Consider the following 24,990-nt stretch of genomic DNA (forward strand, 5'->3'; position numbering starts at 1 on the left):
AAGGGGAGGGCAAGAGTCTAATTTAGGTTGTGAGAATTTTTTCAAGGAAGGTAAGAGAAAAACAATAAAATGTGGACATAAGGGCTTGTTAGAAGCTGGCATTTTTCACGTATTTTATAACAAAGCTCAAATTCTATGTTGCTAATAATCAAATAACTGTTCTGAAGGGGGAAGCAATAGAAAGGAGAGAAAGCAAAGCTCTAGTTAGTTAGTCCGTCAGCTTCTGGTAAGTCATTAATTAGCAGAACAGAACCTGTGTGTTTCGTGTGCTAGGTAACAATCTCAGCTGATTTGTCATGTGGGTTAAACACCTGACTCTGAAATCAGTGCCAACACATACATTGATGGAGACACACATTCGATTTAACTAACCGGTCCCTGTTGGTTTAGAGCATGTTAAACAAATGTGCATATCTGCTTCCTTGAGGGCTTTGTCTGTAGATTTAATTTGCATGTGCTGTGGAGGTGGAAAGGCTAATGGGCAGTGTATGGGTAAGTGTGAGAGAGCGTTTGCAACCAGAGTGTACATGTGGACACTCTGTCATCATGCCTTTCAAGGACGAATCACTGTCAGAAGTAGTGTTGGAAGCCTTTTTTGAACAATTTCTGTGTGGTAGCATTGGAATGTGCCTACTCATACTGTGCCCAGAGATTTTGTGGCTGTTTTGTTTCTAAAAAATGTTTATTTAAATAGCAATACATAACTGTTAGATAAAATTAGAAATAGCTAGTAAAAGAAGAAAATATGCAAAATCACTCATAATCTCACTACTTACTGAAATAGGTTATGCCACATTGATTCCAGGTAATTTTGTAAACATATTTCCAGGGGTCATACCATAACTGAAACACAAAATCAAAAGTGTTTTGGATTTTTATTTGGATTTTGGACTATTCTCATACAAAGAATGCTGTCTTTTGGGATAGGATCCAAGTCTAAACACATTCATTTATTGTTCATATGCACCATATACACACGGCTGGAAAATGATTTTGAGTGGTATTTTTAATGCCCCTGCATTTTGACTGCAGTTCACCACGTGAGGTCAGCCGTGCAACTTTCCCCTTGTGGTACCATATTGGTGCTCAAAAAGCTTCAGTTTCAGATTGGAGATGTTCAGCCTATACTGTATAATATTATATTCTACCTTATGGATACTTTGTGATGTATCATTGGATAATTAATATGTCTAATGATTGCATTAAGGTAAACACAGAGTGAGATTTCCAAGTCAAAGGGTATGCCCATGTAGAGTCCACATTAATGGGTAAATATCCAAGCAGGCTGTGATGGATAAGACCTACAGGAACAGTATGAAGTCTTCCATTCTAGTGAACTCATCTCCTAGTCTAGGTGACAAATTCCAGCTGGATAAGCCAGCTACTCGGTATCCGAATGTATATTCTTGCATGAGCCTTTCTAAGATGAAAAAGTAAATGCATATTTGGAAAGAGTTAGTTAGAAACAGCAATTTCCCTTTAGCAGCCAGGAAAAATCAGAAGACAGAATTTGAATTGATACCTTAATATTGTGGCCCTTGTATCAAGTCTCATGTTGACTGTAAATGAGAAACAAATGGGAAGCAGCTCCCTCGGGGAACCCATTTACTCCTGGAACAAAAACACCCAGCGGACTAGCAGGGTACACCCAGCCCTTTCAGTGAAGATCCGCCTTGCCTAACAGCACGGCCTAAAATGCCAGTGCATCCAAAGAGACTTTGCCTGTAAAATCTGGTAGTTTTACTGGGCTTCTGAGTGCCTTGTAAAGAAATAAAATTAATGGCCACATAATTTTAGCTTGTTTTTAGTGATTTATATGATCCTATGAATCACAGAACACAGTAGGATTAGAAGTAGTTCACTTATTCAACCATTCTAACTGTGTTAGTTGAGTAGCATCCTTGTATAGGACCAGGAAACATGAAACCAAGCCTCAAACTCCAAATCCCTTTTACCTATTCTTAGTGATACATCATTATTTAAATTTTCTTTTTAGAAGGATTTTCATCTAACAATGAGCATCCATAATTCAAAAATCTGAAATCCACAATGTTTCAAAATCCAAAACTTTTTGAGCATTCGTAGTCTAATAGTTTCCAATTCTCTAATGAAAATGCACACGGTTGTGCATTGTTAACATTTCAAGTAAAAGAGGAAATTCTTTGCTTTTTAAGCTTTGGTTTTCTTAACGTAGAGGAAGATAGTTCTTGCCTGCATTGAAAATTGTCCAATAACTGCACTATTTCTGAAGATGACTAGAGTGCTTTGGGATATACGGAACTCTCTCAATCTTTCTGCCCTTGTAGCAGAGTACTATTTTGCAAGTACTCTGAAGCCAAATAATAGCTATGATTGTGATCATTCTTGTTTCTGTTTTTATTAATCAATAAGAGGCATATAACTTCACTGACCTGAATTGGTATAATTACACCCAGGAATAATGAACCTTGGAATTTTAGTAAGCTTAGGCTGCCTAACTTAGGAGGAATATACAGTTAACATTGCAGTTTCCAATATTGTTAAATAAAAGTTTTTGTGCTCTTATTGGCACCGAGTATAGGAAAAAGCACTCTCATTTGCAAAGAAATTTAGAGTGTAACATTTTAATTTTCCCAAATTCTCTTAAGAACCTAGGTTTCCATAAAAGCTCATTATTTTAATGAACAGGTGTCAGAGAGCCTTGGGATCTTAGCCAAGCCAACAACCATACAATACTCCTGTAAGAGAGGGCCAAATGAATATGTTAACAGTGATCCAAATATCAGGCCTGTTATTGTGTATGATGTATATTTGAGGATACAACAACAAGACCTGTTCTGCTGTCTGTCGCTCCCCCTCTTCGTGGAGGAACGACACTAAGCCCTGCCTAGGCTTCATATCCGAGTCACGGCACCATTATGTCGCTCCCCGTCTTCGTGGAGGAACGACACAGGACCCTGCGCTGTTCTTTCGTCTGCTCGGCCCTCCCCGGGTTTGCTGCTGGTTCTTCCCGGGTTGGCTACTATCCCTTCCACCTCCGTGGAAGGGCGGTTCTCCCTGGCCACATTCCCCACTTCCGCAGGGGAGCAGCACACCGCCGGCCGGCTTTCTCGGGGGCTGCACAGGTGTTCCTTCAGCTAGATGTTCCTCTTAGATGTTCCTGGTGCATGCTGTCTCTCTCCTCCTTTATAGTCCTCCTCTGCCAATCCCAACTCGGCTGCCCACACGCCAAGTACGCTGCTCTCCTCCAATCAGGAGCAAGTCCTACAGTTTATTGGTTGAACTGGAGGCAGCTGTGTAAAAGCTGTTTACTTCTCTCCCAGCGCCATATTGTGGGAGAGCAGATGCATAGAATAAGTCTTAATTCCAGTAACTCAGTCCAGTCCGGGCTGCTCCCCACACTGTCTACACTTAATAATCCTACTGCTAAATGTATAGTTAATTTGTTTCTCAAAAGTTGTTGGTGAAATCTTCCTACAAACCTACAAAGAATGAATTTCATGTATTTTGCAATTGGAGGGCTATTGTAAAAAGATCCAAATGCAGCACAAAATACAACAAATAAACAAATGAAACAAACCCAATAATGTAATTTTTTTCTTAACACTTTATTTTGAGGTATTTTATGAGATCAAAAGAGCTGATAGAAAAGCCCAGATATTGATATTATGGCCCTTATTTGATAATTAATGGAACATGTGAGCTTAGATTATCATTTAAGAAACCCTTTTTGTTGCATTTGTGCCTAAGAACGTTAGTGTCATAGCCTGGTTGTTCCACATAAGCATACTTTCCGATTAACTTAAGTTTTTACCAGCATGCAAAACTTTTACGGAAGAAGCTTGAGAAAAGTCTTTCAAATGGCACAGGTGCAAGTTATAATAAGATAGGAGAAAAAAGGTCTGGCATTCTGTTATACATTGGGTGATTTTGGATAAAGGTACTGTATATTTTTCTAAGACAAGCTAGAAGAAACAACTTTCATATTTCATCATAAATAAATAAAAAATTCTATTTATATGATTTATTTTGAGAGGCAGAGAGAGATCCATAGATGGGGGGAGAGAGAGAGAGAAACATAGACAAAGAGAGACAGAGAGAGCTTCCATCCACTGGTTCCTTCCCCAAATGCCCCGAACAAGTGAGGCTGGACAACAAGAAACCAGGAGTTAGGGACTGAGCGCGAAGGCAAGGACACAGCTCTGAGCCACCACGTGCTGCCTTCCGGAGTGTGCGTTAGCTGGAAGCTGGCAACGGGAGTGGGGCCAGGACTCAGCCTCGTCACTCTGATTAGGAATGTGGCAGCCGAATTAAAAAAGGGAAAACAAAAACCTGCCTTTGTCTCTCAAAGGGAAAAAACACACTTTTCTCAAGACCTACGTGTTTTCTACTGGTGCCGAATAGGAAATAAGTCTTTATCATGTGGGACTTTTTGTTTACAGTCAGTGGAGTGCATTGATTAAGATCAGGAATCAACAAAAATAATTTTTTTGGAAGTACCACATAGTAAATAGCTTGCACCTTGTCAGCCAGGGATTTGTTGCCATTACTCAGCTTTTCCATGGAATCATTAAAGGAGCCGTATACAATATTTAAATAAATGCACCTTGCAGTGTTCTAGTAAAACCTTATTTATGGACACATTAATTTTAATGCCATGTACTTCCTGGAGTACATGAGATTTTTTTTCCTTTTAATTTTTTTTTTGGACAGGCAGAGTGGACAGTGAGAGAGAGAGACAGAGAGAAAGGTCTTCCTTTGCTGTTGGTTCACCCCACAATGGCCGCTGTGGCCGGCGCACTGCAGCCGGCGCACCGCGCTGATCCGATGGCAGGAGCCAGGTGCTTCTCCTGGTCTCCCATGGGGTGCAGGGCCCAAGGACTTGGGCCATCCTCCACTGCACTCCCGGGCCAGAGTAGAGAGCTGGCCTGGAAGAGGGGCAACCAGGACAGAATCCAGTGCCCTGACGGGGACTAGAACCTGGGGTGCTGGCACCACAGGCGGAGGATTAGCCTAGTGAGGTGCGGCGCCGGCCTCCTTTTAATTTTTAAAAACCACTTGAAAATGTGAAAATCATCCTTCGGTCCATGGCCTACACATACAGGAAGTTGCATCAGGCTTGGCCTTCAGGAAGCAATTAGTTGATTTCTACCAAAGACTGCTGGACCTCTGATCAGATTGCAGCCTCACTGCCCCAAGGTCTTTGTATGCCTTGCCTGCCTTAGTGTTCTTCAGGGAGCTTACCAGAAACTGTGTGTGACTCACACTCACACACACTCCCACACAATTGCAATTGATTTTAAAAGCCATACAAGGTCTTCAAAAATTCATGGAAAACACGTTTTTATGATAAAACCTCTGTATGGGGCCCAGTGCTGTGGCTTAGAGGCTAAAGCCACCACCTGCAGTACCAGCATCCCATATGCTTGCTGTTGAGTCCTGACTGCTCCACATCCTATCCAGCTCCCTGCTGTGGCCTGGGAAGGTAGTAGAGGATGGCCGAAGTCCTTAGGCTCCTGTACCCCCTGGTTCCTGGCTTCACATTGGCCCCGCTCCAAGGCCATCTGGGGAGTGAACCAGTGGATAGAAGACCTCTCTCTCTCTCTCTCTCTCTCTCTCTCTCTGCCTCTCTTTAACTCTGCCTTTCAAATAAATGAATGTTTTTTTAAAAAAAGATTTATTTTATTTATTTGAAAGAGTTACAGAGAGAGGTAGAGACAGAGAGGGAGGTCTTGATTCACTCCTCAGATAGCTGCACAGCTGGAGCTGTGCCAATTCGAAGGCAGAAGCCAGGAGCTTCTTCCAGGTCTCCCACGTGGGTGCAGGGGCCCAAGGACTTGGGCCATCTTCTACTGCTTTCCCAGGCCACGGCAGAGAGCTGGATCGGAAGTGGAGCAGCCGGGACATGAACTGGTGCCCATATGGGATGCTGGCATTCCAGACCAGGTCTTTAACCCATTGTACCAAAGCGCTGGCCCCAGTAAATGAATCTTTTAAGAAAAAAAAAAACTGTATATAGATTTCTTTTTTCCCCACTGAAATAAACTTATGTTTTAATTCCATTTTCCCATGTACTTTCTGTAGTATTTTCATTCAACTCACTTATATATTATTTGTTAACTATGCCTCTACTAGAATAAATATTCCAAGTATGCAGTTTTGCCTCTTTTGCTCACTGATGAATAATTAGCATCTAGATCAGAGCTAATTATTATTTTTTGATTTATTAATTTTATAATTTATTATTTATATTATTATTTCATAAATCTGTATCATACCAAGGAATCTAATTCTAGGGTTCAGAAGGACACGTGCGTTTGAAGGCCATTAATATATGAAAGGCTGTCAGTGTCCAGCTGTGATGATAGAAAATGACATTACAGCCAGAGAGAGAGAGAAGAGCTAAGATCAAGCTTGAGATGAGATGTCAGGTAGAGAAGGCCAGGCCAGAAAGGGCACAGCAGTGGCTGGTGGTATTAGATGAGACGTAGAGTTATTTGATTTTATGGAAGTAAAAGAAAAGAATGAAACAACTCTCTGGAATTCTTCTAAAAGACGAGCAAAATAAAATGTGAACAATTCCTCCTGGATTTTACAACACAGAGGCTGCTGGTGAACTTCGTGAAAATATGTTTATTGGAGCAGTGGAAATAGACGCAACACTGGTGTGAGCTAAGGACTAGGTGAGGTGATTAAGACTGTGATGTTGTTACAGGTGTGATCCCTTTGATGTAATGCTCAGGATAGTGATTCTAAAACTAACCTCAAACATAGAGGATGGTTTTGTGTATGACAGTGCTGGGCAAAGGCAGACCTGTGAGAAGGAAAGTCCATTCAGTGAATGTCATTGTGACTAACAGTTACTCACATGCGAAGAAATTCCATGTGTTCTCTCCTTCATACTAATTAATGCTCATTAATTCTGACTTGAAGCCCTAAATGTTAAAACAAAGGCATTTTTCACAGAAAGTATAAATTTTACAGAAATAGAAAATAATTCTAACGTTTATATGGAACCACAAATGATCGCAAATAGACAAAGCAACCATGAGAAACGAGATGAAGCTGAAGGCATCACATTCCTGATTTCAAAATATATCACAAATCTTCAATAACTGAAACAGCATGGCGCTTGTATAAAGAGAAGTAGAAAAATAGTGCAGAATAAAGAGCCCATAAATAAAGTCATGCAGATTTGGTCAATTAAGCCTCAACAAAGGTTTCAAGTGTACACAATTGGGAAAGTATAGTCTCTTCAACAAATGGTGTTAGGCAAACTGGGTACCCATATTCAAAAGAATGAAATTGGACCCTAAAAGAATTCATGCAAAATGGATTGGACTTATCTTTATGGCCTGACGCTGTAAAAGAGCTAGAAGAAAACACAGGGAAAATTTTTTCCCCTTTTATGAGTTATTTATCTATTTTCTAGGCAGAATCACAGAAACGGAGGAAGAGATAGAGAGATGTTCCATCTGTGGTCTATTCCCCAAATGGCCACTCCCAGTGGGGCTGGGCCAGGCCCAAGCCAGTAGCGTGGAACTTCATCAGAGTTTCCCATGGTTGGCAGGGACCCAAGCACTTGGGCCATATTGACTGCTTTCCCAGGTGCATTAGCAGAGAGCCGGATCAGAATTGAGACTGCTGGGATTCGAACATGCAATCATATGGAATGCTGCTGTTTCAAGCAGTGGTTTAACCTGATGTACCACAATGCCAGCCCCTGGAAAAATCCTAATGTTGGTCTTGATAGTGGTTTCTTTGATATGACACCAAAGGCTTGAGAAACAAAAGTAAAAATAGACTAGTGCATAGACTAGATCAAGCCAAAAAGCTTCTTCTAACAGAAGAAACAGTGAGCAGAGGGAAAGAGACACCTGTGGAATAGGGGAAAGATTTGCAAATTGTAGACATGATAAGGGGTCAATATTCAACATAAATAAAGGACTACTTCAACACAATGGCAAAAAAACATGAATAACACAATGTAAAAATGGACGAAGGACTGAACAGAGATTTCTTCCAAGAACAGAACAGAAATGGCCAACAGTGGACCAAGTACATGAAAAGGTATTTACCGTCACCCACAAGTCATCAGGCAAGTCACAGTAACAATCACAAGGAGATATTACCTCTCTCGGGTAGTATAGTTACTACAGAGAAGTATTGCCAGGGATGAGGAGGGGAAATTGGACCCCTTGTGCACTGTTGGTGGACATGTAAATAATGTGGCTGCTATGGAAAACAGGAGTTAAGTTCCTCAAAAGCTTGAGTGTTTATCAAAAAAAAAAAAAAAATCGGGATCTGAAGGCTGTCCAAGGTCATTGTGGCATTATTCACAATAGCCATACATAAATGGATTAGAAATTTTGGTAAATATATGTGATGGGATATTTAGCTATAACAACAAAATAGTAAATTCTGCCACAGCCACATGTGTCTATGTAGATGGAACTGAGAGCATTGGGTTGAATGGAATGATATACTCAGAAGGGCAGATACTACATGTTCACACTTGTCTGAAGTACAAAGCAAACAGACAGCAGAGAATAGGAGGTGCCCCCGGCAATGGGGCAGATGAAAACGGAGTTGCTATTCAATGGGTATAAAGTTTCAGTTATGCCAAGTGATTAAGCCCTGGAGATCTACTGTATGACATTATGCCTGTGGTAGCTAATGGAAGTCTGCAAGTAAAAGCTTACAAAGGCAGTAGATTGTGTGGTAAACACTCTTCCCACAATTTTTGGAAAAAATATGCAAACATTTTAATGACTCCATATTTCTAATTTCTTAAATATGACAGTTTGACTAAATAATAAATTTGTCCTCCACCGTACAGCCAGTAGCAGCTGCAGCTACTGTGGTGCCGTCCTATACTCAGAGTGCTACTTACAGTACCAAATCTTGATGATTTTTTAAAGATTTTGTTTATTAATTTGAGAGGTAGAGTTACAGACAGTGAGAGGCAGAGACAGAGAGAGGTCTTCCTTCCGTTGGTTCACTCGCCAAATGGCCGCAAAGGCCGGAGCTGCACCGATCCAAAGCCAGGAGCCAGGAGCTTCTCCCAGGTCTCCCATGCAGGTGCAGGGGCCCAAGGACCTGGGTCATCTTCTGCTGCTTTCCCAGGCTATAGCAGAGAGCTGGATTGGAAGAGGAGCTGCTGGGTCTCAAACTGGCACCCATATGGGATGCCGGCACTGCAGGTGGAGGATTAACCTACTTCGCCACAGCGCCGGCCCTGTGATGAATTTAATTGTTGAGTTACTAATTTATATTCATCCAAATATGTGAAAAGAAAAGAAAATAATCTACAAACTAAGAGAAGATATTGAAACATATGTACTGGGGGCTGGCACTGTGGCATAGTAGGTTAATCCTCCACCTGCAGTGCCGGCATCCCATATGGATGCCGGTTAGAGTCCTGGCTGCTTCTCTTCCAATCCAGCTCTTTGCTAGGGCCTGGGAAAGCAGTAGAAGAGGGCCCAAGCACTTGGGCCCCTGCACCTGCATGGGAGACCCAGAAGAAGCTTCTGGCTCCTGGCTTCAGATTGGTGCAGCTCCAGCTTTTACGAACATTTGGGGTATGAACCAGCAGAAGGAAGACCTGTCTGTCTGTCTCTACCTCTACTGTCTATAACTCTACCTCTCAAATAAATAAATAATCTGAAAAAAATAACATATGTACTCAGTAAATATTAACATCCAGAATACACAAATTATTCCTGAGAATTAGTAAGAAACGCAAAGATAACCCAATAGGAAAATAGACAGCAAATGCAAACAGACATGTCTCAAAAGGGGAAATATAAATACTCAGTGAACACATGAATATGCTTACCTCTCCCAGTAATAAGGGAAATACAAATTGAAAAGCCAATGCTGGCCTCAGGACTTCCATAGGATAATCATGGTGGCCTACATTTGCTTGGAAATCACCCCCCCCAACACACAAACACACATACACCAAATCTACAGATTAATAAGGATAACAAAGTCACTCTGAGTGCACCTGTAGCTTAAGTAAGAGGCAGAAAACCCTGCAAATGTTTGTATTGAACTGATTGGTGGGAAATAAGTGTCCATGTCAACAAAGTAGGCTCCAGGATTCACACATGAGCTGAGAGTAAGAGGGAATTACACAAAAGAGAGGAAGAGGACCCTGAGTTGGTCGAGATGGGATATAGACAATCGCTCCATGGTTTACCCGCAAGCAGAAAGGGAACCCTGTCCTAAGTGGAAAATGCTGAGAGGAGCCCTGAGACCCGGTGGGTCAGCTCCCACGTCACTGTGCAAATGACTTGCAGAGTGCTTGGGCTGGAAGGCAGCAGGCTTGGGAAGAACACACGTCTGAGAAGAGTGAGGCCTTGGAAGCACAATGCCTGCCTTAGAGAAAAGAGGAGATGGAGGTACCCTCGCCTAAGGGGCCCCACACAGACATCAGCAGTGGGATTCAGACTGTGGTGTTTACTGAAGGCGCCATGCTTCACTGTAGTGACAGGAGGTGCCTTTGAAAGAGATCTGAGAAGGTACAGAAAGTCTCTCTCCACATCTCTGTCCCTTTGATCTCCTCCATCCTCCCCTCCACACAGAGAATCACCTCTATGGCTGGTGGAGAGCAATATGACACAAATGCTCATAAATAGAAAGAAAAGAGAGAATTCATATAAAGATGCCAGAAAAGCAGTGAGAAGGTAAAACTCAGATGTTTCAGTGTGAAGACTCACCCCCTGTGAAAGCTAAGATGTGGACGGACACAAATGTGAGATCTAAGTTCCATTAAATGTGGTAAAACAAGTAGTTTAAGGTATGAAAGAACTTTATCAAAAACCAAAAAAAAAAAAAAAAAAGCTTAAAATAGAGATAAAGAACGGGCCATCAAATAAGGAGGTACCTTTCTCTGAAAGGAGGAGAGAACTTCCACTTTGACTATGACCTTGTCTAAATAAGATTGGAGTTGGCGAACTCAAGACGCTTCCATAGCCTTGGAAACTCATGACAAGAGCCTAGGGTGAGTAGTGACACCATAAACAAGAGTGTGAATTGCTAAATCAACAATAGGAGTCACTGTGCACTTACTCCCCATGTAGGATCTCTGTCCTTAATGTGCTGTACATTGTGAATTAATGCTATAACTAGTACTCAAACAGTATTTTACTCTTTGTGTTTCTGTGTGGGTGGAAACTGTTGAAATCTTTACTTAGTATATACTAAATTGATATTCTGTATATAAAGAGAATCAAAAATGAATCTTGATGTGAATGGGATGGGAGAGGGAGCAGGAGATGGGAGGGTTGCGGGTGGGAGGGAAGTTATGGGGGGGAAAAGCCACTGTAACCCAAAAGCTGTACTTTGGAAATTTATATTTATTAAATAAAAGTTAAAAAAATAGAGATAAGGGAGCTGATCAAAATCAGAAAATAAGTGAAAGAAGAAAAATAATCTTAACAGTGAAGACTAAATTTTAAGATGCCCATGTGATTCTCATTTAAGGGACATATAAGAATGAATACAGGAGATTAAATGAAAAATTCCAAACAATTAATGAAACTGAAATATAGAAGGCGATGTAGAGAGTGCAGACAGATAATGGAGAAATTAGGCTTAAAGATAAAATGTTCATATAATTTCTGCTCATTCAAGCATGAAGTAGAGCACAACAGAACTTCTAAACTATATTCAGGAAAGCATTCCTGGAGCAAAATAGTCCAAAACTTTATACCTGGATCATTGCATACCTGAAGAAATGGATGTGTTGTAGTCACTCCAAGAACTTTTTAAATGTTTAAGTACTATAAAAGACCAAAAGAAAAGACCACTTGTGAAGTCCAGAACATTAGGTTGGCATCAGCCATCATGATAGCCGTGTACAAGTCAAAACAACAGCAGAGAGATGTTTGCTGAATCCTCAGGAGAAATGTGTGATCATTTCTCCTCCTCCTCCTCCTCCTCTTCCCCCTCCCTTCCTTCATCGCTTCTTTCCTCCTCCTCCCCCTCCTTTCCTTCATCTCTTCTCTCCTCCTCCTCCTCCCTCCCTTCCTTCATCTCTTCTCTCCTCCTCCTCCCTCCCTTCCTTCTTCTCTTCTCTCCTCCTCCTCCCTCCCTTCCTTCTTCTCTTCTCTCCTCCTCCTCCTCCCCTCCCTTCCTTCATCTCTTCTCTCCTCCTCCTCCCCCTCCCTTCCTTCTTCTCTTCTCTCCTCCTCCTCCTCCCCTCCCTTCCTTCATCTCTTCTCTCCTCCTCCTCCTCCTCCCCTCCCTTCCTTCATCTCTTCTCTCCTCCTCCTCCCCCTCCCTTCCTTCTTCTCTTCTTTCCTCCTCCTCCCTCCCTTCCTTCTTCTCTTCTCTCCTCCTCCTCCTCTTCCCCCTCCCTTCCTTCTTCTCTTCTCTTCTCTCCTCCTCCTCCCTCCCTTCCTTCAGCTCTTCTCTCCTCCTCCCTGCCTTCCTTCTCTCCTCCTCCTCCTCCCCCTCCCTTCCTTCTTCTCTTCTCTCCTCTTTCTCCTCCTTCTCTGCCTCCTTCTCCTCCCCCTCCCTCCCTTCATCTCTTTTCTCTGTAACTTGCCTTTCAAATAATCTTTGCTCAGTGTCAGGATCTCTGGCCTATGATGCTTAGGAGCCGGTGAAGCCTGGGTGGGTGGGGGGAGCAGCTCAGACTCTTGCTTCCCTGCCCTTCACCGTCTTGGGGTCTCATTGTGGACTGTCTGGGTGGCCCTGATCTGTTGAAACTTCTTAACGTTGCAGACTCTCCCTGAATCACTTATTACGTAGTTGGTATATTCTGCAGGGGAAAAATGGACTCCTGTTTTTGGATTTTTCTTCTCTCTGAGATTGCTGACGTCCTGCCTGTTTTTGGACAGCTTTTCATTTCTGGGGTAAATCAAGCTCAGTAGTTCTTGTTCTCAGTGGAGAGATTTGTCTGCTGGAAGCCAGCTCATCAAGCTGGGAGACATCCAGTTTGTGTTGCTTTAACAATCAAATCTGAGAGAAATTAATCAGCTAAGATTGAAGGGTTAGAATTGGGTGGGAAGACAGAAAAAAAAGGTGAAAGTATATAAAGTAGTTATTGACAAATAAGAATGTGCAAATGTCGGGGAAGCAGAATAGAAATTCTAGGTATTGATGAGGCTACATTTTTAAGTTTGTATTCATCATTTGAAAGTGAAACCATTCAGCAAACTTATGTGATATGAAGTAGCCAAAAAGGCATAGAGGAAGAATAATTTGAATAATAATAATAAGAAGAAGAATTTGAAGAATCTACACTGGGCACCCAAGAAGTAAAGTCAGGAAGGCTATGTAGATAGTGGAAAGTGTTGGGAGTGACCAGTGGGCTGGAGATCTTCATAAAGCAATGAACTGCTGCTAACAGTGAGTGTGCGTGGACGTGACTGCGGGGAGTTTAGAGGCATTTCATTCCACCACGGCTACATTATTTACAGCACCATTATTCAAAAGCCTTGTTTCTAATAAGATGCAAGATGATTATACATACCTTGTATTAGGACAATGTATGAGCTTTCTAATTCAGTCGGTCTGAAACAAAAAAAAAATGGAAAATGGCAAGCTGCATGCAGAAAATTATTGCCTTTGTTTTGCAGTGAGTAGGATAAGTCTGAGAAGCAGAAAGGATATAAAAAGATTAGGAAAGATGAAATAAGGGACAGGTGATGCTGCTGCTATAAATTCATGAGATTGATGTCAGGTAGGTGGAGTTCTGCAAAAAAGGCCAGGGTCTCAAGCTGAGGATCTTAAGGACACGTTTCCAAAAGACCCAAGTGGGGAGGGTGCTGCGGCACAATAAGTTAATCCTCTGCCTGCGGCACTTACACCCTGTATGGGTGCTGGTTCTAGTCCTGGCTGCTCCTCTTCTGATCCAGCTGTCTGCTATGGCCTGGGAAAGTGGTGCAAGGTGTCCCAAGTGCTTGGGCCCCTGCACCTGCGAGAGAGACCTGGAAGAAGCTCCTGGCTCCTGGCTTCAGATCGGCCCAGTTCTGGCCATTGTGGCCATTTGGAGAGTGAACCAGCAGGTGGAAGACCTTTCTTTCTGTCTCTCCCTCTCTCTTTCTGTAACTCTACCTCTCAAATTTAATCTTCAAAAGAGCCAGGTGGAATTGTGAGAGCCATATGAGATTGCATTCTGGATTAGACCAAGATTCTGTGGCCAAGTGTGCCCCCACCTATTATAAATTGACCTGCGATGAATTTCTATTGATTGTATATCCAGGGCAAGACTGGGTTAGGGAGAGAACAAGAGGACTTTAAGGTCACCTGAACTTGGCCATGTTATTAACCTTTGTAAAATAGAGATAATAGTACCTATATTGTTCAGTTCCTTTAAGAATTAAGTTTTTAGGGTCATTTTCTGTACTTTCACTGTCTGGACCAACTGTATCTAAGAAAACAACATTGAAATTCTTGCTGGGCTGTTTGAACCTTGGGAGGAAGATTTGAGTCTGTTACTCCACTAAAATATGAGTGTCATTTTAGGAATAAAGATAAGGTTATGCACCACCCTGGAAAAGATGTCCTTTTTTAAAAAAGATTTTATTTATTAATTTGACAGGTAGAGTGAGAGAGGGAGAGAGAGAGAGAGAGAAGGAAAAGGAGGTCTTCTACCTATTGGTTCACTCCCCGATTAGCTGCAGCAGCCAGAGCTGAACCGATCCAGAACCGGTGCCCATAAGGGATGCCGGCACTGCAGGTTGGTGGCTTTTCACACTACGCCACAATGTCGGCCCCAAGGGAAAATATCTTTAAGTCACTCAGGTGTTTTTTCCAAGGATGTTGCTTATACCTCTTTAATAAAATCCTGATGGAGCCATTTTAGAGAGCTTTGAAACCCTGAGAACTTACTTGGGGAAGGAGTTATTTCCTTTCCTTTGATGTTTCTTCTTCAGTTAATTAGTTGGCATAAAATTTGCCAATCTAACATAAATTAGTGATTAATTAGAGGGGCATAATGATAGTATAACGAGTTTTTTCAAGTATGGAACATGAACTGGGGCCACAGAAACTTCTAGATGATCTTTTCCATGCCAAGTGTTCTATGTATGGAAGAAGATGAAACTGGGATATTTATTAAGAACCTTAGAAGTTGCAGGGCTCTGTGTTGACTTCCTGGAGGTCAGAGGCTGGACCTTCTGTTGGCCCTGGGACAGGGTTTACCTGCAGTCATCCTTTGTAGGACTCCGCGGATGTTGCCTTGCTGTGTCAGCCAGTGTTCAAGGGCTCTGGTGTTTGGCGGGGCTGTTTATCTGTGCCTGCAACTGCAGAACTTGGAGCATTTTTCAGAAGTTTTTACGTTGCGATAATTTTCGATTTATGTGCAGTTGTAAGCAATAATATGGAGATGTTTCATGTGTGCTTTACTTCATTTCCCTCAAGATAACATCTTGTGTAGCTAGGAGGCAGACTTTGTTACAAATCCTCAGCCTTATTCAGAATCAGCAGTTCAGCGGGCGCTCATCTCCATCTCCGCCTCTTTCTCCCCGCAGCCTCCCATGGCATAAACAGGATCAACAGCACCGTGGTGATGGAGAGCGTTTCCCCCACAAGAAACCCTGGTGCTTCCCCTTACACCCATAGTTGTCTCATCTGCACCCAAAATCCTGTGGACTGTGAATCTGTTCTCTACCTTATTAGGCTGTTTAAAAAGATTTGTTTGTGTGTTTGTTTGAAAGGGAGATTGATGGTGGTGAGAGGGAGGGAGGGGGTGAGGGGAGAGAGGTCTTCTATTTGCTTGTTCACTCCCCGAATGGCCACATCATCCAGGACTGGACTACGCTGAAGCCAGGAGCCAGACACTCCACCCACCCCACATGGATGGCAGGGGTACAATATTTGGCCGTTCTCCACTGCCTTCCCAGGTGCACTAGCAGGAAACTGGGTCAGCAGTATAAGAAACACATTTTCTCTCCATCCTCTTCACCATTTGCAATTAGCACTGTTTAGCACTGTTTATTTTATTTATTTATTTTAGGTTGGGCACTGACATCACATTGTGTGTTTAATCTGTATTTCCCTAAAGGTTAATTATGATGGCTATATTTTCAGGTGCTTAAATTTTTTTCATTTTGGCATTCTTTTCAATGACATTTCCCTTTATGTCTTCGGCCCATCTTCCAATTAGATATTGTTATAGTAATGACTTAAGAGAGTTCTTGCATATCTTAGATATTAGTCCCATGTTGGATATGTGATTTGCAAGTAATTTTTTTCCCAATCTGTAGTTTATCTTTTAAATCTCTTCACAGTGTCTTTTTTTTTTTTTTTTTTTTGGACAGGCAGAGTGGACAGAGAGAAAGGTCTTCCTTTACCGTTGGTTCACCCTCCAATGGCCACTGCGGCCAGCGCACTGCGCTGATCTGAAGCCAGGAGCCAGGTGCTTCCCCTGGTCTCCCATGCGGGTGCAGGGCCCAAGCACTTGGGCCATCCTCCACTGCACTCCTGGGCCACAGCAGAGAGCTGGCCTGGAAGAGGGGCAACCGGGACAGAATCCGGTGCCCCGACCGGGACTAGAACCCTGTGTGCCGGCGCTGCAGGTGGAGGATTAGCCTATTGAGCTGCGGTGCAGGCCCACAGTGTCTTGCAAACGAAGAGTTTACATTTTGTGAGTGATAGTTCATCACGTTTCTCTTTTATGGATTGCTGCCAAGTTTAAGAACACTATTTACCTTAAGTTTTGAATATTTTCTCTTAATCTTTTTACAAAAATTTAAAAATTTTACAGTTTGCACTGAAGTCCATGATGCATTTTGAGTTGTGTGTGTGTGTGTGTGTGTGTGTTTGTTGTTGTTGGTAAGTGTGAGGTTTACATTGAGATTTAGCTCTTGTTTGGTCAGTGATATCCAAGCTCTCCAGCATCATTGTTCAAAGACCATCTTTTCTCTGTTGAATTGCTTTTGTGCCTGTGTAAGAAATTCATTGGCATATGTGTGGGTCTCTTCCTGGATATGCTATTCTATCCTATCAGTACTCTGTTAGTGTTTATCAGCTGTCAGTCTGCCAACCCCATACTGCCTGGATGACTATAGTTATGGGCTCTGTCTTAATGTTGACTACTGTGGCTCCTTCTACTTCTATTCCAAATGTCGTGCCTTTACACATGAATTTTAGAGTGACTTATGCTATTAAAATATTTCAGGTATTCTATAAAGTTGTAAATTTAAGAATATTTTACATATTCACTTACTATGTTGGGTCTTCCAATTCATTAACACATTGTATCTCTTCATAATTTAGATGTTCTTTAATTTTTTTCATCAGCATTTGGTGATTTTCAGCAATCAGATCATACCCATGTTTTGTTGATTTACACTCGAGTATTTCATTTTATTTGGTGCCATTGTAAAATGAAATCATGTTTAAATTTCCAAAATATTTATTAGAGAGAGACAGAGAGAGATACTTCCATCTGCTTGTTTACTTTCCAAATGTCCACAATGGCTGGTGCTGGGACAGGCCAAAGCTGAGAACTCAGTCCACATCTCCCATGTGAGGTGCTGGGACCCAGCTACTTGCTGCCTTCCAGGGTGGACACTAGTAGGAAACTGGAAATCGGGGTAGAGCCAGGACTTGAACCCAGATTTTTTTGATATGGGATGTGGGCATCCCAAGTAGCATCCTAACTGGTATACCAAACACTTGCCCTGTATTATGTTTTTAATTTCAGCTTCCATATGTTCATTATTGTGTTTTAGCTTTTTGCATATTTCTTTGGCACGCTTGTTTTCCCGACTGTCAGCACAATCACCTTCAGCAATATTTCTGTCCATCTGCTGTCTTTCATCTGCCGTGGGCAGAAGCCAGATCATGTTGACGGGATTTGGGACTGCAGAAGGCTTCCTGGAGGCTTTGGGTGGCACTGGCTGGCCTTTGTTACTCTGAGCCCTGCCTGCTCTGTGACCGTCTCTGCTTCTACTCATGGATATTCTTTACCTACTCTGCTATCCATGGTTATTGACAGGGTGATGAGAACTGTGGCGAGTTTGATTTCTGAGTAAATGGTGTTGCTGATGTACAGTTTCTCAACCCTGATGATGATGACAAACATTGATGTAAATAATACGTGAAGTTCAAGCTAAGGCTTCTTTGCCCAAAGCACCTTTCAGTCATGTCAACATCATGTGATATTTCAAAAAGATGATAGCTTGGCATCTAGGATGTGAGAGAATACAAGTGAAATTTAAAGGCATTTCTTAAAATTATAAAAATATATTTTTCCTGTTTTACAATGGGTTCAAGCAAATAAGGAAAGTTTGCTTTTTTTTTTTTTTTTTTTTTAGTCCTGAAAACAAACCATTTTGGTCACCATGACAGCATCTACTATTTCACTGAATAAACAATTATAAATTGCAAATGACTAGCAGTGTTCAGTTTTCTGTTCTCAGATCTTATCGACAGCATTGGTACAGAACTAATAATTAAGATACTAGAACCTACATTTCATCTTAGAAATTCACTAGGATGGACCAGTTATTTCAGAAAAGCCCCTTCTGCCATGCAAAGTGAAGACAGAGTTGTCACAGTCACCAAGTTTGTTAAGTAATTGTAAAACGGCCCAACGCTGACCTTGCTTTCGCCTCTGTAGAGCAGCTCACACTTCCCAAACATTCTTGCCTCCTCCTCCCTGAGCCGCTGCCTGTTTGCCTGCAGCTGGCTTCGTGTTGCAGCAGGCTGGCCCCCTGTTGTAACTCTGAGTGACCCCCAGTTGATCTCTTCTTCCTGGTAAAATTAATAAGGAACCTGCATGCAGAAGCTGTCAGGAGCAATGTTTAAACGCAGCCTCCTGTACATGTTTCACATGTAACAGACACTCTTGGCCAGGACTATATGAGGATAACCACTGAACAAAATTAGATACACGTGGCTCTTGAAACGTTCTGATCTATAGATATACAGTTAATTATGAGTAACTTGGCCTGGTGTCAACATTTTTAGGGGTTGTAGGATATGGCAGTGATGATTTTTCCTGTAGAAAGGTTCACACACACCTGTGAAGTATACAAATCCTAGGTACACAGACCAATACATGTTCACACATATATGTATATACACATATACATATATGTATATATACATATGTACATATGCGTATATATATGTATATATACATATGTGTATATGTGTGTGTGTGTGTGTGTATATATATATATATGCCTTATAAATGCTCCCGGGATGAAGATTAGGAAAATTTTAAGGGTTGGCGCTGTGGTGTAGTGGGCTAACCTGCTGTCTGCAGTACTGGCCTCCCATATGGGAGCCAGTTCAATCCTGACTGCTCTGCTTCCAATCCAGCTCCCTGCTAATGCACCTGGGAAAACAGCGGAGGATGACCCAAATGCTTGGGCCCCTGTACCTATGTGGGAGACCCAGATGAAGCTCCTGCTCCTGGCTTCGGCCTGGCTCAGCCCTGGTCACTGCAGCCATTTAGAGAAGGAACCAGCGGATGGAAGACCCCTCTCCTCTCTGACTCTCTCTCTCTTTCACTGTAACTCTGACTCTCAAATAAATAAATAAATCTTTTTAAAAATGTATTGCCCCTGAAGGCTTCCCCCTGCTTTGTCCAATCAACTACTTCCCCTCCCCCTGAACTAACCATCTTACAAATGAGGTATAATTCAGATATCCTAAGATCGCTCATGCAGAAACGTACAGTTTTTAGGGCAGGGCTTTGTCACAGATGGCAGTTAAGGTGTTGCCTGGGACACCTGCGTTCCACATCAGAGTCCTCGGGTTGAGTTTCACCTCCGCTTCTGATCTGATGCACACCTGGGCGGCGGCAGGCTCTGACTCAAGTAGAGGGATCCCTGCCACCCACGTGAGAGACTCAGGTTGAATTTGGGCCTTCCGGCTTCCGCCTAGCCCAACCCCAGCTCTTGCGGACATTTGGGGAGTAATCAGCAATGGAAAATTTTCCCTCTCTCTCCCCCCTCTTTTTCTTTAAAATAAAGTGAAACTAAGTAGTTTTTTAAAATGTATACTCTTGTGGGTTTTAGTATATTCACAAGATTGTACAACTATCACTATCTAATTCCACAGCATTTTCTTAACTCCCAAAATAACTCCCATCCCCATTGTGGTTAGTTTCTACTACCTCCTCCTCTGAGCCCCTGATAACCACTGTTACATTTCCCATCTCTATGGGTTTACTTACTCTGGATGGTGCGGAGGTGCAGTGGTATAATATGTGGTTTTTTGTAACTGGCTTCTTTGATTTAGCATGCTTTCAAGGCTCATCTGTATTGTGATGTACATCAGTATTTCATCCCCTATTATGTCTGAATTGTATTGTGTTGTATGGATTTAGTTCACGTTGTCCATTCATCAAAGGCCGGGAGGCATCTGGATTGTTTCCTCGAACTACTATTTTGAGATTAAGCTTCATAAACGTGAAATGTTGCAGTATGCATGTAGTATTCAATTGAATGAATACACCAAAGGACTTTTGTTCATTCTGTGTCTGGTGGGTGTTAGGATTGCTTCAAATTTTTTTTTAACTTTTATTTGATGAATATAAATTTCCAAAGTACGGCTTATGGATTACAATGGCTTCGCCCCCATAACGTCCCTCCCACCCGCAACCCTCCCCTTTCCCACTCCCTCTCCCCTTCCATTCACATCAAGATTCATTTTCGATTATCTTAATATACAGAAGATCAGCTTAGTATACCTTAAGTAAGGATTTCAACAGTTTGCTCCCACACAGAAACATAAAGTGAAAAATAATAGATGATTTTTTAAATGATGATGAAATCAGATCAGACCTATTGTCATGTTTAATCCCAGTGAGAGTCAAGTTGGGAATTGATAATTTCTTCTTTTTTTTTTTTACAGAAGATCAGTTTAGTATGCATTAAGTAAAGATTTCAATAGTTTGCACCACCATAGAAACACAAAGTGAAATATACTGTTTGAGTACTCGTTATAGCATTAAGTCTCAATGTACAGCACATTAAGGACAGAGATCCTACATGAGGAGTAAGTGCACAGTGACTCCTGTTGTTGACTTTACAAATTGACACTCCTGTTTATGGCATCAGTAATCTCCCTATGCTCCAGTCATGAGTTTCCAAGGCTATGGAAGCCCCTTGAGTTTTTAGGTACTACCGTTAGAGTATCTTTATCTGAAATGCAAGGAACAGAAGTGTTTCAGAGTTTGAATTTTTTTCAAGATTTATTTATTTGAAAGACAGAGTTACAGATAGAGAAGGAGAAGGCAGGAGGGAGAGAGGGAGGAAGAAAGAGAGAGACAGAGTGAGAGAGAGAGAGATCTAGTAGGAGCTCTTCACTCCCTAAATGGCTGCAATGACTGGGGCTGGGCCAGACCAAAGCCAGGAGTCAGGAGCTTCTTCAAGATTTCCCACATGGGCACAGGGGCCCCAGCACTTAGGCCATCTTCCTCTGCTTTCCCAGCCACACTCTCAGGGAGCTGGATCAGAAGCGGAGTAGTCAGGTCTCAAACTGGTGCCCATATGGGATGCAGGCATCACAGATGGCGGCTTTGCCTGCTATGCCACAACTCCGTGCCCCCTCCCCCCTTCTGAAATTTGGAATATGTGTGTTGATTGCACAGTAGAGCACTTGTAACCTGAAAAATTTGAAATGATCACAAATTTGGTTTTTTAAGTGCTGTGGTGGATAGTGAAACATTTTGGTTTTCAGGTATTGTATTAGGGATGCTAAATCTTACACAAAGGTGTTACGAAATTCTTGTATATGGGCTTTTTTTAAAAGATTTATTTTATTTATTTGCAAGTCAGAGTTACAAGGGGGGGGGGGCTTCTATCCACTGGTTCACTTCCCAATTGGCTGCAATGGCCAGAGCTGCACTGATCCAAACGCAGGAGCCAGGTGCTTCTTCCAGGTCTCCCATATGGGTGCAGGGACCCAAGGACTTGGGTCATCTTCTATTGCTTTTCCAGGCCACAGCAGAGAGCTGGATTGGAAGTGGAACAGCTGGGACTTGAACCAGCGCCCATATGGGATGCTGGTGCTTCAGGCCAGGGCTTTAACCCACTGTGCCACAGTGCCAACCCCTGCTTTTTTAAAAAGATTCATTTATTTATTTGAAAGTGATGCAGGGAGAGAGTGAGAGAATGAGAGAGAGAGAGAGGGAGAGAGAATTCGACCTTCCATTCACTAATTTCACTCCCCCAAATGCCTAAAACAGCTAGGACAGGAGCCAGGGGCCAGGAATTCAATCCAGGTCTCTCATGTGGATGGCATGTCCCTAACTACTTGAGCCATCGTCTGCAGCCTCCTAAGGGTGTGCATTAGGAAAAAGCTGAATTGGAAATGCAGGCAAGACTCAATCCCAAGCAAGTATGGAAGTTCCAAGTGGTGGCTTAATCTGCTGCACCACAACACCTGTCGTGTCTTGTTTTGACCAATGTCTTCAATTTCCTCCATCTCTTAGCTCTGGTAACCACTCTGGTTCTGTGTACTTGGGTTTTTTAGGATCTACATTTTAATGAGATCATGCAGCATTTTTATTTGCTTTCTGCACATAATGCAGTGGACTCAAGGTTTACCTATATTATCACAAATCATAGGATCTTATGCTTTTTAAAGTTTGAATAATATCAGTGAATTCACAAAATATATGAACAAAATTAGAAAATGCATAAACAGAAAAATAAAGCAAACAGAGGTTCTTGACCTGAAGATACAATAGATGAAGTGAAAAATGCCATAGAGGATGTCAGTAGCAGACACAATCAAGCAGATGAGGGACTTCATCAACTTACGCACATGTCATTTGAAAAGATGTCATGCATTTGCATGCAGGCGTATAGGCGCAAACTCGTACGCCACAGCTGTAGTCCATATGGGCATCTGAGTCGCAAAAAAAGACTGCACTGTGATTTCAGTTTCTCAACTTTTGATATTTTGTTTTATCTTCCTAGTTTTTCTTCCACATAGTTTCCCAAATATTTCAGGAACATAGATTTTAGCAGTTTTTGGAATTTAAATTTTTATTAATAACATTTGTACCTGTTTTGGGCTACAGTGAGATATTTCAATACATGTATACACTGTGTACTGATCAAGTCAAGGAAATCAACATTTCCCTTCTTTGGCTCTATGACTGGAGGCTCAGAGCCCCTGTCTTGTTCGTAACACATATACCAGGTTATTCTGAACTGTCATCACTCCCCTATGCTGTGTTCTCTAGGAACTTACTCCTTCTATCTGACTCTAATTTGATTCCCAAATTCAATTCTTAATCTGTATACCCATGTGCTACACACACATACAAGTATATATGCACACACAAACACACTAGACTTATGTGAATGTATATACTCACATGTGTATGAGAATATATGTGCACATCTGTGTTTATGTAGTCTTTTTTTTTTTTTTTTGGACAGGCAGAGTGGACAGTGAGAGAGAGAGAGACAGAGAGAAAGGTCTTCCTTTGCTGTTGGTTCACCCTCCAATGGCCGCCGCAGCTGGCGCGCTGATCCGAAGGCAGGAGCCAGGTGCTTCTCCTGGTCTCCCATGGGGTGCAGGGCCCAAGGACTTGGGCCATCCTCCACTGCACTCCCGGGCCATAGCAGAGAGCTGGCCTGGAAGAGGGGTTTATGTAGTCTTATACAAGCAGATCTAAAATTATTGGAACTAAATTTTCAAAAAGTATAATTAACTCATATTCTTTGTTTCATTTGCTACTTGTGACCTTTTTTTGGATATCTTTACTTTTTACAGTTGTGGTTGTTCTTATGAGTGGTGGTGGATGTGTGTGTGTGTGTGTACATAAATTGGCAGCATGATAAGCTTTCACAAAGTGAACGTAAGTGTGTAGCCAACACTCTAAGATCCTGTTACCAGCATCCCGGACGTCATTATCTCATGTTCCACAGGCATTAACAGGGTGGCACTGAAAGAGTAACTTGACTTCCAGCAACATAAATTAGCTGTGCTTGTTTTTGAACTTGATATAAATGGAATTCTGTAGGATATATCCTTTTGCATCAGGCTCTGTTTTGTCATCACTACGTTGTTGAGATCCATTTGTTTGTGTTGTGCATCGTGGTTACTTCTTTCATTGTCATTAAGGATGGGCTAGTGTATGAATATGTCTCAATGTATTCACCTATTTAGAGGTGATACATCTCTGCATAATTTCCAGTTTGACGCTATTGTGAGTGCTTCTGTAGACATTCTTATCTGTACAGTTTGGTATATATTTTCTCGTTTCACACCTACCTAAAATGGGAATTGTCGCTTCTTAGGGTATAATACTGTATGCTCCACTTTTGTCAATATAGCCTTATAATTTTCCAAAGCAATGATTCTCGTCCAGTCTTACCCACAGCGTATGAGGGAGCTTGTTCATCTAAAGAAGCTGGGAACATCTTGTCGTAGGTGACTTTAGAAAGAGCATAGCCACTGGCAAAAACGTTTCTACTCTTCTGCACAATTAATGAAATACAGTGAAAAATATAGTCCCACCTTTTGCATATGGGGAGAAGTATTCTTATTTAGTCAAATATCTTCATATAAAAATCACAGACATGGGATGAAGGACAGGGCACAACAGAAACTCTGTTTCGTCAGAATCCACCTTCGGAGATTCAGTGGCCCAAGTCCTTTCTGGTTTTAACAAGCTGAACCACCCCAGTAATGCTGCCGTTCTTTCTTTTCCTTTGTCTACTGCAGAACCAAAGTCATGGGAAACTTGGTAGAATTAATTGGTTCCTCATATTTTTGAAACAGAAACATTCGATCTTTCTTTTCTACATGTGGCTTCTTTACAAAAAAAGTGTCTCTACAGTGAAACCAGTGAATTCTAGCTTAAAGCCTTCACTGGCTAGAGCAGTTTTCTCTTTAAATATGACCTTTTACTTCTAAATAATGGAAGTTAATTCGCCTTGGTTTTATTTCATCACATTGTTCCGGGGTTAATTCCTGAGGACTTTGATGCCTCTAGAGACTGGTAGATTAACATCCAGACAGCAGCTCGCCTTGTTCTGCATGACTGCTTGGTTATTCTTTTCGCATTTTTTAAAA

General features: G+C 41.9%; 1 protein-coding gene across 2 annotated transcripts in view; it reads left to right on the top strand.

Annotated features, from left to right (window-relative positions):
• Positions 1–24,990, top strand: part of KCNH5 (potassium voltage-gated channel subfamily H member 5) — a 427,923-nt gene that overhangs the window by 261,412 nt on the left and 141,521 nt on the right. The window lies entirely within an intron of this gene.

This window comes from Oryctolagus cuniculus, chromosome 20 (genome assembly GCF_964237555.1).
Source record: "Oryctolagus cuniculus chromosome 20, mOryCun1.1, whole genome shotgun sequence".
In the NCBI taxonomy this organism is placed as follows: Eukaryota; Metazoa; Chordata; class Mammalia; order Lagomorpha; family Leporidae; genus Oryctolagus; species Oryctolagus cuniculus.